Genomic DNA, 11,386 nt, shown 5'->3' on the forward strand with positions numbered 1-11,386 from the left:
CCAAGGCGTTGGAATGGCATGCTGCTGCTGACCAAGGCTTGGGCTTGCCATGCTGCCGGCAAAGGCCGCGGCATGGCATGCTGCCGGCCAAGGCTTTGGCATGCCATGCTGCCGGCCAAGGCCTTGGCATGCCATGTTGCTGGCCAAGGCCGTGGCATGGCATGCTGCTGGCCAAGGCCGTGGCATGACATGCTGGCCAAGGCCGTGGCATGGCAAGCTGCTGGCCAAGGTCGTGGCATGGCACGCTGCTGGCCAAGGCCGGGGCATAGCACGCTGCTGGCCATGGCCGTGGCATGACAAGCTTGCCAAGGCCGGGGCATGGCATGCTGCTGGCCAAAGCTTTGGCATGCCATGTTGCTGGCCAAGGCTGTGGCATGGCATGCTGCTGGCCAAGGCCGTGGCATGACATGCTGGCCAAGGCCAGGGCATGGCATGCTGCTGGCCAAGGCCGTGGCATGGCATGCTGCTGGCCAAGGCCGTGGCATGACATGCTTGCCAAGGCCAGGGCATGGCATGCTGCTGGCCAAGGCTTTGGCATGCCATGTTGCTGGCCAAGGCTGTGGCATGGCATGCTGGCCTAGGCCAACGTGCCACCGCCACCACCGCAGGCCGCCACTCGACGCATCCCGTGCTTGGCTATGTAGTTTCGATGCCACAAGCCAATGCCACAAGCCAAGCGATGGCATGTGCCAAGCGCCCGCCTAGGCATAGGCGTGGCCTGTGGCCTGGCCATGCTGGCCAGCCTTAAGGGAGGTGGCCCCCCCTTATAATAGCCTGTTAAGCCCTTTTCAATCTGGCAGGAGGAAACATCAACCATGTTCGAGGAGTCATAATGGGGTTTTTTTAAAAAGTAATGGTTTTTTGCCAAAACTTTCAACATGAAAGTTGTATGAAATAATTTAATACACCATAAAAAAAATTATAAAAAAATATTTGGCCACCGGAATATTTTATTTTAATTTATTTCAATTTTAATACTTAAAAAATAATAAAAATTACTAAAAAAACTCAAAAAATTCTAGAAAAATTCCAACAATTATAAGATGAGGCACTAGTAATTATAGTAATTTTTTTAATTATTTTTTTATTTTTTTTTTATTTTATTATAATTTTTATGAGTAAATAAATAATTAAAAAGCCCGACGAACGTGCAAAAACTCTTAGAGAAACCGGGCAAGCATCGGATAGCTCGAATGCAAATAACAAACGCAACAGGCAACTTCCGAGGGACATACTTTTCCCAACAAGCTTCCACTGGGGAAAGCACTAGCAACGTGTTCGCAAGTCAAAGGCAACCAAACGGCTATTACCCGAGGGACAAGCATTTCGCAAGGCAACATATACGTAAGTCAAAGCCAAACCAAATGGCAATTACATGAGGGACAGGATTGCTTGCCAAGGGCGTGGCATGCGATGTTCTAGCCCAAGGCCAAGGCACGCCACGCTGCGGGACAAGGCCGTGGCAAGACATGCGGCTGGCCTTGGCCTTGGCATGGCATGCCGCTGGCTTTGGCTGGGCTGCGTTGGCCTTGGCATGGAATGGGGCTGGCTTCGGATGGGCTGCCTTGGCCTTGGCCTTGGCCTTGGCATGGCATGCTGCTGGCGTTGGTCGTGGCATGGCATGCTGCTGGCTTTGGCTGGGCTGCCTTGGCCTTGGCATGGCATGCTGCTGGCCTTGGCCTTGGCATGGCATGCTGCTGGCTTTGGCTGGCCTGCCTTGGCCGTGGCATGGCATGCTGCTGGCCTTGGCCTTGGCATGGCATGCTGCTGGCCTTGGCCTTGGCATGGCATGCTGCTGGCTTTGGCTGGGCTGCATTGGCCGTGGCATGGCATGCTGCTGGCCTTGGCCTTGGCATGGCATGCTGCTGGCTTTGGCTGGGCTGCCTTGGCTGTGGCATGGCATGCTGCTGGCCTTGGCCTTGGCATGGCATGCTGCTGGCTTTGGCTGGCCTGCCTTGGCCGTGGCATGGCATGCTGCTGGCCATGGCCTTGGCATGGCATGCTGCTGGCTTGGGCTGGGCTGCCTTGGCCGTGGCATGGCATGCTGCTGGCCGAGGCCTTGGCATGGCGTGCTGCTGGCTTTGGCTGGGCTGCCTTGGCCGTGGCATGGCATGCTGCTGGCCTTGGCCTTGGCATGGCATGCTGCTGGCCTTGGCCTTGGCATGGCATGCTGCTGGCCTTGGCCTTGGCATGGCATGCTGCTGGCTTTGGCTGGGCTGCATTGGCCGTGGCATGGCATGCTGCTGGCCTTGGCCTTGGCATGGCATGCTGCTGGCTTTGGCTGGGCTGCCTTGGCTGTGGCATGGCATGCTGCTGGCCTTGGCCTTGGCATGGCATGCTGCTGGCTTTGGCTGGCCTGCCTTGGCCGTGGCATGGCATGCTGCTGGCCATGGCCTTGGCATGGCATGCTGCTGGCTTGGGCTGGGCTGCCTTGGCCGTGGCATGGCATGCTGCTGGCCGAGGCCTTGGCATGGCGTGCTGCTGGCTTTGGCTGGGCTGCCTTGGCCGTGGCATGGCATGCTGCTGGCCTTGGCCTTGGCATGGCATGCTGCTGGCTTTGGCTGGGCAGCCTTGGCCGTGGCATGGCACGCTGCAGGCCAAGGCAGCCCAGCCCGCATGCCATGCCACGGCCTCGGCCCGCATGCCATGCCACGGCCTCGGCCCGGATGACATGCCACGGCCTCGGACCGCATGCCTTGCTACGACGTCGCCCAACATGCCATGCCACGGCCTCGGCCCGCATGCCATGCCACGGCCTCAGCCCGCATGCCTTGCTACGACGTTGCCCGACATGCCATGCCACGGCCCCGGCCCGCATGCCTTGCCACCGCGTTGCCCAGCATGCCATGCCACCGCGTTGCCCGGCGTGCTATGCCTTAGCCTTGGCCAACATGTCGTGCCACGGCCTCGGCCCGCATGCCATGCCATGCCACGGCCCGCATGTCTTGCCACGGCGTTGCCAAAAATGCCATGCCACGGCCTCGGCCCGCATGACATGCCACGGCCTCGGCCCGCATGCCTTGCTACGGCGTCGCCCAACATGCCAAGCCACGGACTCGGCCCGCATGCCATGCCACGGCCTCGGCCCGCATGACATGCCACGGCCTCGGACCGCATGCCTTGCGACGGCGTCGCCTAACATGCCATGCCACGGCCGCGGCCCGCATGCCATGCCACGGCCTCGGCCCGCATGCCTTGCTACGACGTTGCCCAACATGCCATGCCACGGCCCCGGCCCGCATGCCTTGCCACCGCGTTGCCCAGCATGCCATGCCACCGCGTTGCCCGACCTGCCATGCCTTAGCCTTGGCCAACATGTCGTGCCACGGCCTCGGCCCGCATGCCATGCCCTGCCACGGCCCGCATGTCTTGCCACGGCGTTGCCAAACATGCCATGCCACGGCCTCGGCCCGCATGACATGCCACGACCTCGGCCTGCATGCCTTGCTACGGTGTCGCCCAACATGCCATGCCACGGCCTCGGCCCGCATGCCATGCCACGGCCTCGGCCCGCGTGACATGCCACGGCCTCGGCCCGCATGCCTTGCCACGACGTCGCCCAACTTGCCATGCCACGGCCTCGGCCCGCATGCCATGCCACGGCCTCGGCCCGCGTGACATACCACGGCCTCGGCCCGCATGCCTTGCTACGGCGTCGCCCAACATGCCATGCCACGGCCTCGGCCCGCATGCCATGCCACGGCCTCGGCCCGCATGACATGCCACGGCCTCGGACCGCATGCCTTGCTACGGCGTCGCCCAACATGCCATGCCACGGCCTCGGCCCGCATGCCTTGCTACGACGTTGCCCAACATGCCATGCCACGGCCCCGGCCCGCATGCCTTGCCACCGCGTTGCCCAGCATGCCATGCCACCGCGTTGCCCGGCGTGCCAATCCTTAGCCTTGGCCAACACGTCGTGCCACGGCCTCGGCCCGCATGCCTTGCTACGGCGTCGCCCAACATGCCATGCCACGGCCTCGGCCCGCATGCCATGCCACGGCCTCGGCCCGCATGCCTTGCTACGGCGTTGCCCAACATGCCAAGCCACGGCCTCTGCCCGCATGCCTTGCCACCGCGTTGCCCAGCATGCCGTGCCACCGCGTTGCCCGGCGTGCCATGCCATAGCCTTGGCCAACATGTCGAGCCACGGCCTCGGCCCGCATGCCTTGCTACGGCGTCGCCCAACATGCCATGCCACGTCCTCGGCCCGCATGCCATGCCACGGCCACGGCCCGCGTGACATGCCACGGCCTCGGCCCGCATGCCTTGCCACGACGTCGCCCAACTTGCCATGCCACGGCCTCGGCCCGCGTGACATGCCACGGCCTCGGCCCGCATGCCATGCCACGGCCTCGGCCCGCATGCCTTGCTACGGCGTCGCCCAACATGCCATGCCACGGCCTCGGCCCGCATGACATGCCACGGCCTCGGCCCGCATGACATGCCACGGCCTCGGACCGCATGCCTTGCTACGGCGTCGCCCAACATGCCATGCCACGGCCTCGGCCCGCATGCCTTGCTACGACGTTGCCCAACATGCCATGCCACGGCCCCGGCCCGCATGCCTTGCCACCGCGTTGCCCAGCATGCCATGCCACCGCGTTGCCCGGCGTGCCAATCCTTAGCCTTGACCAACACGTCGTGCCACGGCCTCGGCCCGCATGCCTTGCTACGGCGTCGCCCAACATGCCATGCCACGGCCTCGGCCCGCATGCCATGCCACGGCCTCGGCCCGCATGCCTTGCTACGGCGTTGCCCAACATGCCAAGCCACGGCCTCTGCCCGCATGCCTTGCCACCGCGTTGCCCAGCATGCCGTGCCACCGCGTTGCCCGGCGTGCCATGCCATAGCCTTGGCCAACATGTCGAGCCACGGCCTCGGCCCGCATGCCTTGCTACGGCGTCGCCCAACATGCCATGCCACGTCCTCGGCCCGCATGCCATGCCACGGCCACGGCCCGCGTGACATGCCACGGCCTCGGCCCGCATGCCTTGCCACGACGTCGCCCAACTTGCCATGCCACGGCCTCGGCCCGCGTGACATGCCACGGCCTCGGCCCGCATGCCATGCCACGGCCTCGGCCCGCATGCCTTGCTACGGCGTCGCCCAACATGCCATGCCACGGCCTCGGCCCGCATGACATGCCACGGCCTCGGACCGCATGCCTTGCTACGGCGTCGCCCAACATGCCATGCCACGGCCTCGGCCCGCATGCCTTGCTACGACGTTGCCCAACATGCCATGCCACGGCCCCGGCCCGCATGCCTTGCCACCCCGTTGCCCAGCATGCCATGCCACCGCGTTGCCCGGCGTGCCATGCCTTGGCCTTGGCCAACGCGTCGTGCCACGGCCTCGGCCCGCATGCCTTGCTACGGCGTCGCCCAACATGCCATGCCACGGCCTCGGCCCGCATGCCATGCCACGGCCTCGGCCCGCAAGCCTTGCTACGGCGTCGCCCAACATGCCATGCCACGGCCTCGGCCCGCATGCCATGCCACGGCCTCGGCCCGCACGACATGCCACGGCCTCGGCCTGCATGCCTTGCCACGGCGTTGCCCAACATGCCATGCCACGGCCTCGGCCCGTATGTCTCCCCACGGCGTTGCCAAACATGCCATGCCACGGCCTCGGCCCGCATGCCATGCCACGACGTCGCCCAACATGCCATGACACGGCCACGGCCCGCATGCCATGCCACGGCCTCGGCCTGCATGCCAGGCCATGCCACGGCCCGCATGTCTTGCCACGGCGTTGCCAAACATGCCATGCCACGGCCTCGGCCCGCATGCCTTGCTACGGCGTCGCCCAACATGCCATGCCACGGCCTCGGCCCCCATGGCATGCCACGGCCTCGGCCCGCATGCCATGCCACGACCTCGGCCCGCGTGACATGCCACGGCCTCGGCCCGCTTGCCTTGCCACGACGTCGCCCAACTTGCCATGCCACGGCCTCGGCCCGCATGCCATGCCACGGCCTCGGCCCGCATGCCATGCCACTGCCTTGGCCAGCATGTCGTGCCACCGCTACGGCCAGCATGCCATGCCGGTCCGTTGCCCAGCATGCCACGGCCGTGGCGGTATGGCAAGCCACGGCCTCGGCCAGCATGCCATGCCACGGCCTCGGCCAGCATGCCATGGCACTGTCTTGGTCAGCCAGCCATGCCATGGGACCGCCTTGTCCAGCACGCCGTGCTGCAGCGTTGGCCAGCATGCCTTGGCCGGCATGCCATGCCAATGCCTTGGCCCAACATGGCGTGCCACGGGCTAGGCCATGCCGGTCCGTTGCCCGGCATGCCACGGCCGTGGCGGCATGGCAAGCCACGGCCTCGGCCAGCATGCCATGCCACGGCCTCGCCCAGCATGCCATGGCACGGTCTTGGTCAGCATGCCATGCCATGGCACCGCCTTGTGCAGCGTTGGCCAGCATGCCTTGGCCGGCATGCCATGCCAATGCCTTGGGCCAACATGGCGTGCCACGGGCTGGGCGGGCATGGAATGCCACGGGCTGGGCGAGCGTGCCACGCCACGGCCTTGGCTAGCAGCAAGGCATGCCACGGCCTCGGCGAGCATGCCATGCCATGGCCAAGGCCAAGGCCAAGGCAGTGGGCAAGGCCAAGTCCCTGCGCAAGGCATGGCCAAGGCCAAGGCCGCGGGCAAAGGCCAAGGCCAAGGCCATGGCATGCCACCGCCTTGATCGATCTTTTTGAACATGATTCTTTTAGAATCTTACCCAAACCGTGCAACACAATTAAAAATGCACTACAATCAATTTTAAAAGTCATTCCCTATTTTTTTGCAATTTTTCTTGAGCTTTTCGAATTTTTAAAGCCCTTATTTGGCAAAAAAAATCAAAATAAAATAAAAAAAATGAAAAAAATAATTTAATAATTTCTATAATTACTAGTGAATCATCCTTTAATTATTGGAATTTTTCCATAATTTTTTGACCATTTTTATTAATTTTTATTATTTTTTAAGTATTAAAATCGAAATAAATTAAAATAAAATATTTTCGGTACCAAAATATATTTTTTAATTTTTTTTATGGTGTATTAAATTATTTCCTACAACTTTCATGTTGAAAGTTTTGGCAAAAAACCATTACTTTTTAAAAAAACCCCATTATGACTCCTCGAACATGCTTGATGTTTCCTCCTACCAGATTGAAAAGGGCTTAACAGGCTATTATAAGGGGGGGGCACCTCCCTTGCCCAGGGCAAGGCAGTGGCAGGTACGCCCCATGTTGGGCGCGGCCTGGGCTGCGGCCTTGGGCGGCTCGGCCGCGGCCTTGGGCGGCCTGGACCGCGGCCTTGGGCGGCTCGGGCGCGGCCTGGGCGCGGCCTTGGGCGGCCTGGACCGCGGCCTTACGCGGCCTTGCGCGGCCTTGGGCGGCCTGGCGCGGCCTTGCGCGGCCTGGGCGCGGCCTTGGGCGGCCTGGACCGCGGCCTTACGCGGGCTTGCGCGGCCTTGGGCGGCCTGGGCGCGGCCTTGGGCAGCCTGGACGCGGCCTTGCGCGGCCTGGGCGCGGCCTTGGGCGTCCTGCACCGCGGCCTTACGCGGCCTTGCGCGGCCTTGGGCGGCCTGGGCGCGGCCTTGGGCGGCCTGGACGCGGCCTTGGCGCGGCCTTGAGCAGCATGGCGTGGCATGCGCGCGGGCGTGGGTGGCTTGGCATGCGCGCAGCATGGGCAGCACGGCATGGCATGCGCACGGCCTGGCGGCCTGGCATGCGGCCGGCCTGGCACGCCCGCGGCGTGGGCAGCACGGCATGGCATGCGCGCGGCATGGGCAGCACCACTTGGCATGCGCGCGGCATGGGCAGCACGGCATGGCATGCGCGCGGCCTGGGCGGCATGGCATGCAGCCGGCCTGGGCAGCACGGCATGGCATGCGCACGGCCAGGGCGGCCTGGCATGCCCGCGGCGTGGGCAGCACGGATGGCATGCGCGCGGCCTGGGCGGCTGGCATGCAGTCGGCCTGGGCAGCACGGCATGGCATGCGCATGGCCTGGGCGGCCTGGCATGCAGCCGGCCAGGGCAGCCTGGCCTGGCATGCCCGCGGCGTGGGCAGCGTGGCCTGTGCGAATACCGCGCGCGTGGTCAGCAGCATGGCATGCCACGGCCAAGGCAGCCCAGCCAAGGCCAGCAGCATGCCATGCCACGGCCAAGGCAGCCCAGCCAAAGCCAGCAGCATGCCATGCCAAGGCCAAGGCCAGCAGCATGCGATGCCACGGGCAAGGCAGCCCAGCCAAAGCCAGCAGCATGCCATGCCAAGGCCTAGGCCAGCAGCATGCCATGCCACGGCCAAGGCAGCCCGGCCCAAGCAGGCAGCATGCCATGCCACGGCCAAGGCAGGCCAGCCAAAGCCAGCAGCATGCCATGCCAAGGCCAAGGCCAGCAGCATGCGATGCCACGGGCAAGGCAGCCCAGCCAAAGCCAGCAGCATGCCATGCCAAGGCCTAGGCCAGCAGCATGCCATGCCACGGCCAAGGCAGCCCAGCAAAAGCCAGCAGCATGCCATGCCACGGCCAAGGCCAGTAGCATGCCATGCCACGGCCAAGGCAGGCCAGCCAAAGCCAGCAGCATGCCACGCCAAGGCCAAGGCCAGCAGCATGCCATGCCACGGCCAAGGCAGCCCAGCCAAAGCCAGCAGCATGCCATGCCAAGGCCTAGGCCAGCAGCATGCCATGCCACGGCCAAGGCAGCCCGGCCCAAGCCAGCAGCATGCCATGCCAAGGCCAAGGCCAGCAGCATGCCATGCCACGGCCAAGGCAGGCCAGCCAAAGCCAGCAGCATGCCATGCCAAGGCCCAGGCCAGCAGCATGCCATGCCACGGCCAAGGCAGCCCAGCCAAAGCCAGCAGCATGCCATGCCAAGGCCAAGGCCAGCAGCATGCGATGCCAAGGGCAAGGCAGCCCAGCCAAAGCCAGCAGCATGCCATGCCAAGGCCAAGGCCAGCAGCATGCCATGCCACGGCCAAGGCAGCCCAGCCAAAGCCAGCAGCATGCCATGCCAAGGCCAAGGCCAGCAGCATGCGATGCCACGGGCAAGGCAGCCCAGCCAATGCCAGCAGCATGCCATGCCAAGGCCTAGGCCAGCAGCATGCCATGCCACGGCCAAGGCAGCCCAGCAAAAGCCAGCAGCATGCCATGCCACGGCCAAGGCCAGCAGCATGCCATGCCACGGCCAAGGCAGGCCAGCCAAAGCCAGCAGCATGCCATGCCAAGGCCAAGGCCAGCAGCATGCCATGCCACGGCCAAGCCAGCCCAGCCAAAGCCAGCAGCATGCCATGCCAAGGCCAAGGCCAGCAGCTTGCGATGCCACGGCCAAGACAGACCAGCCAAAGCCAGCAGCATGCCATGCCAAGGCCAAGGCCAGCAGCATGCCATGCCACGGCCAAGGCAGGCCAGCCAAAGCCAGCAGCATGCCACGCCAAGGCCAAGGCCAGCAGCATGCCATGCCACGGCCAAGCCAGCCAGGCCAAAGCCAGCAGCATGCCATGCCAAGGCCAAGGCCAGCAGCATGCCATGCCACGGCCAAGGCAGGCCAGCCAAAGCCAGCAGCATGCCATGCCAAGGCCAAGGCCAGCAGCATGCCATGCCACGGCCAAGGCAGCCCAGCCAAAGCCAGCAGCATGCCATGCCAAGGCCTAGGCCAGCAGCATGCCATGCCACGGCCAAGGCAGCCCTGCAAAAGCCAGCAGCATGCCGTGCCACGGCCAAGGCCAGCAGCATGCCATGCCGCGGCCAAGGCAGGCCAGCCAAAGCCAGCAGCATGCCATGCCAAGGCCAAGGCCAGCAGCATGCCATGCCAAGGCCAAGGCCAGCAGCATGCCATGCCACGGCCAAGGCAGCCCAGCCAAAGCCAGCAGCATGCCATGCCAAGGCCAAGGCCAGCAGCAAGCGATGCCACGGCCAAGACAGCCCAGCCAAAGCCAGCAGCATGCCATGCCAAGGCCAAGGCCAGCAGCATGCCATGCCACGGCCAAGGCAGCCCAGCCAAAGCAAGCAGCATGCCATGCCAAGGCCAAGGCCAGCAGCATGCCATGCCACGGCCAAGCCAGCCCAACCAAAGCCAGCAGCATGCCATGCCAAGGCCAAGGCCAGCAGCATGCCATGCCACGGCCAAGGCCGGCCAGCCAAAGCCAGCAGCATGCCATGCCAAGGCCAAGGCCAGCAGCATGCCATGCCACGGCCAAGGCAGCCCAGCCAAAGCCAGCAGCATGCCATGCCAAGGCCTAGGCCAGCAGCATGCCATGCCACGGCCAAGGCAGCCCAGCAAAAGCCAGCAGCACGCCATGCCACGGCCAAGGCCAGCAGCATGCCATGCCACGGCCAAGGCAGGCCAGCCAAAGCCAGCAGCATGCCATGCCAAGGCCAAGGCCAGCAGCATGCCATGCCACGGCCAAGCCAGCCCAGCCAAAGCCAGCAGCATGCCATGCCAAGGCCAAGGCCAGCAGCATGCGATGCCACAGCCAAGACAGCCCAGCCAAAGCCAGCAGCATGCCATGCCAAGGCCTAGGCCAGCAGCATGCCATGCGACGGCCAAGGCAGGCCAGCCAAAGCTAGCAGCATGCCATGCCAAGGCCAAGGCCAGCATCATGCGATGCCACGGCCAAGACAGCCCAGCCAAAGCCAGCAGCATGCCATGCCAAGGCCTAGGCCAGCAGCATGCCATGCCACGGCCAAGGCAGGCCAGCCACAGCCAGCAGCATGCCATGCCAAGGCCAATACCAGCAGCATGCCATGCCACGGCCAAGGCAGCCCAGCCAAAGCCAGCAGCATGCCATGCCAAGGCCAAGGCCAGCAGCATGCCATGCCACGGCCAAGGCAGCCCAGCCAAAGCCAGCAGCTTGCCATGCCAAGGCCAAGGCCAGCAGCATGCCATGCCACGGCCAAGGCAGGCCAGCCAAAGCCCGCAGCATGCCATGCCAAGGCCAAGGCCAGCAGCATGCCATGCCACGGCCAAGGCAACCCAGCCAAAGCCAGCAGCATGCCATGCCAAGGCCAAGGCCAGCACCATGCGATGCCACGGCCAAGGCAGCCCAGCAAAAGCCAGCAGCATGCCATGCCAAGGCCTAGGCCAGCAGCAGGCCATGCCACGGCCAAGGCAGGCCAGCCAAAGCCAGCAGCATGCCATGCCAAGGCCAAGGCCAGCAGTTTGCCATGCCACGGCCAAGGCAGCCCAGCCAAAGCCAGCAGCATGCCATGCCAAGGCCAAGGCCAGCAGCATGCGATGCCACGGCCAAGGCAGCCCAGCCAAAGCCAGCAGCATGCCATGCCAAGGCCTAGGCCAGCAGCATGCCATGCCACGGCCAAGGCAGGCCAGCCTAGGCCAGCAGCATGCCATGCCAAGGCCAAGGCCAGCAGCATGCCATGCCACGGCCA

The sequence above is a fragment of the Camellia sinensis genome, chromosome 14 (genome assembly GCF_055761805.1).
Source record: "Camellia sinensis isolate YWXY chromosome 14, ASM5576180v1, whole genome shotgun sequence".
NCBI lineage: Eukaryota > Viridiplantae > Streptophyta > Magnoliopsida > Ericales > Theaceae > Camellia > Camellia sinensis.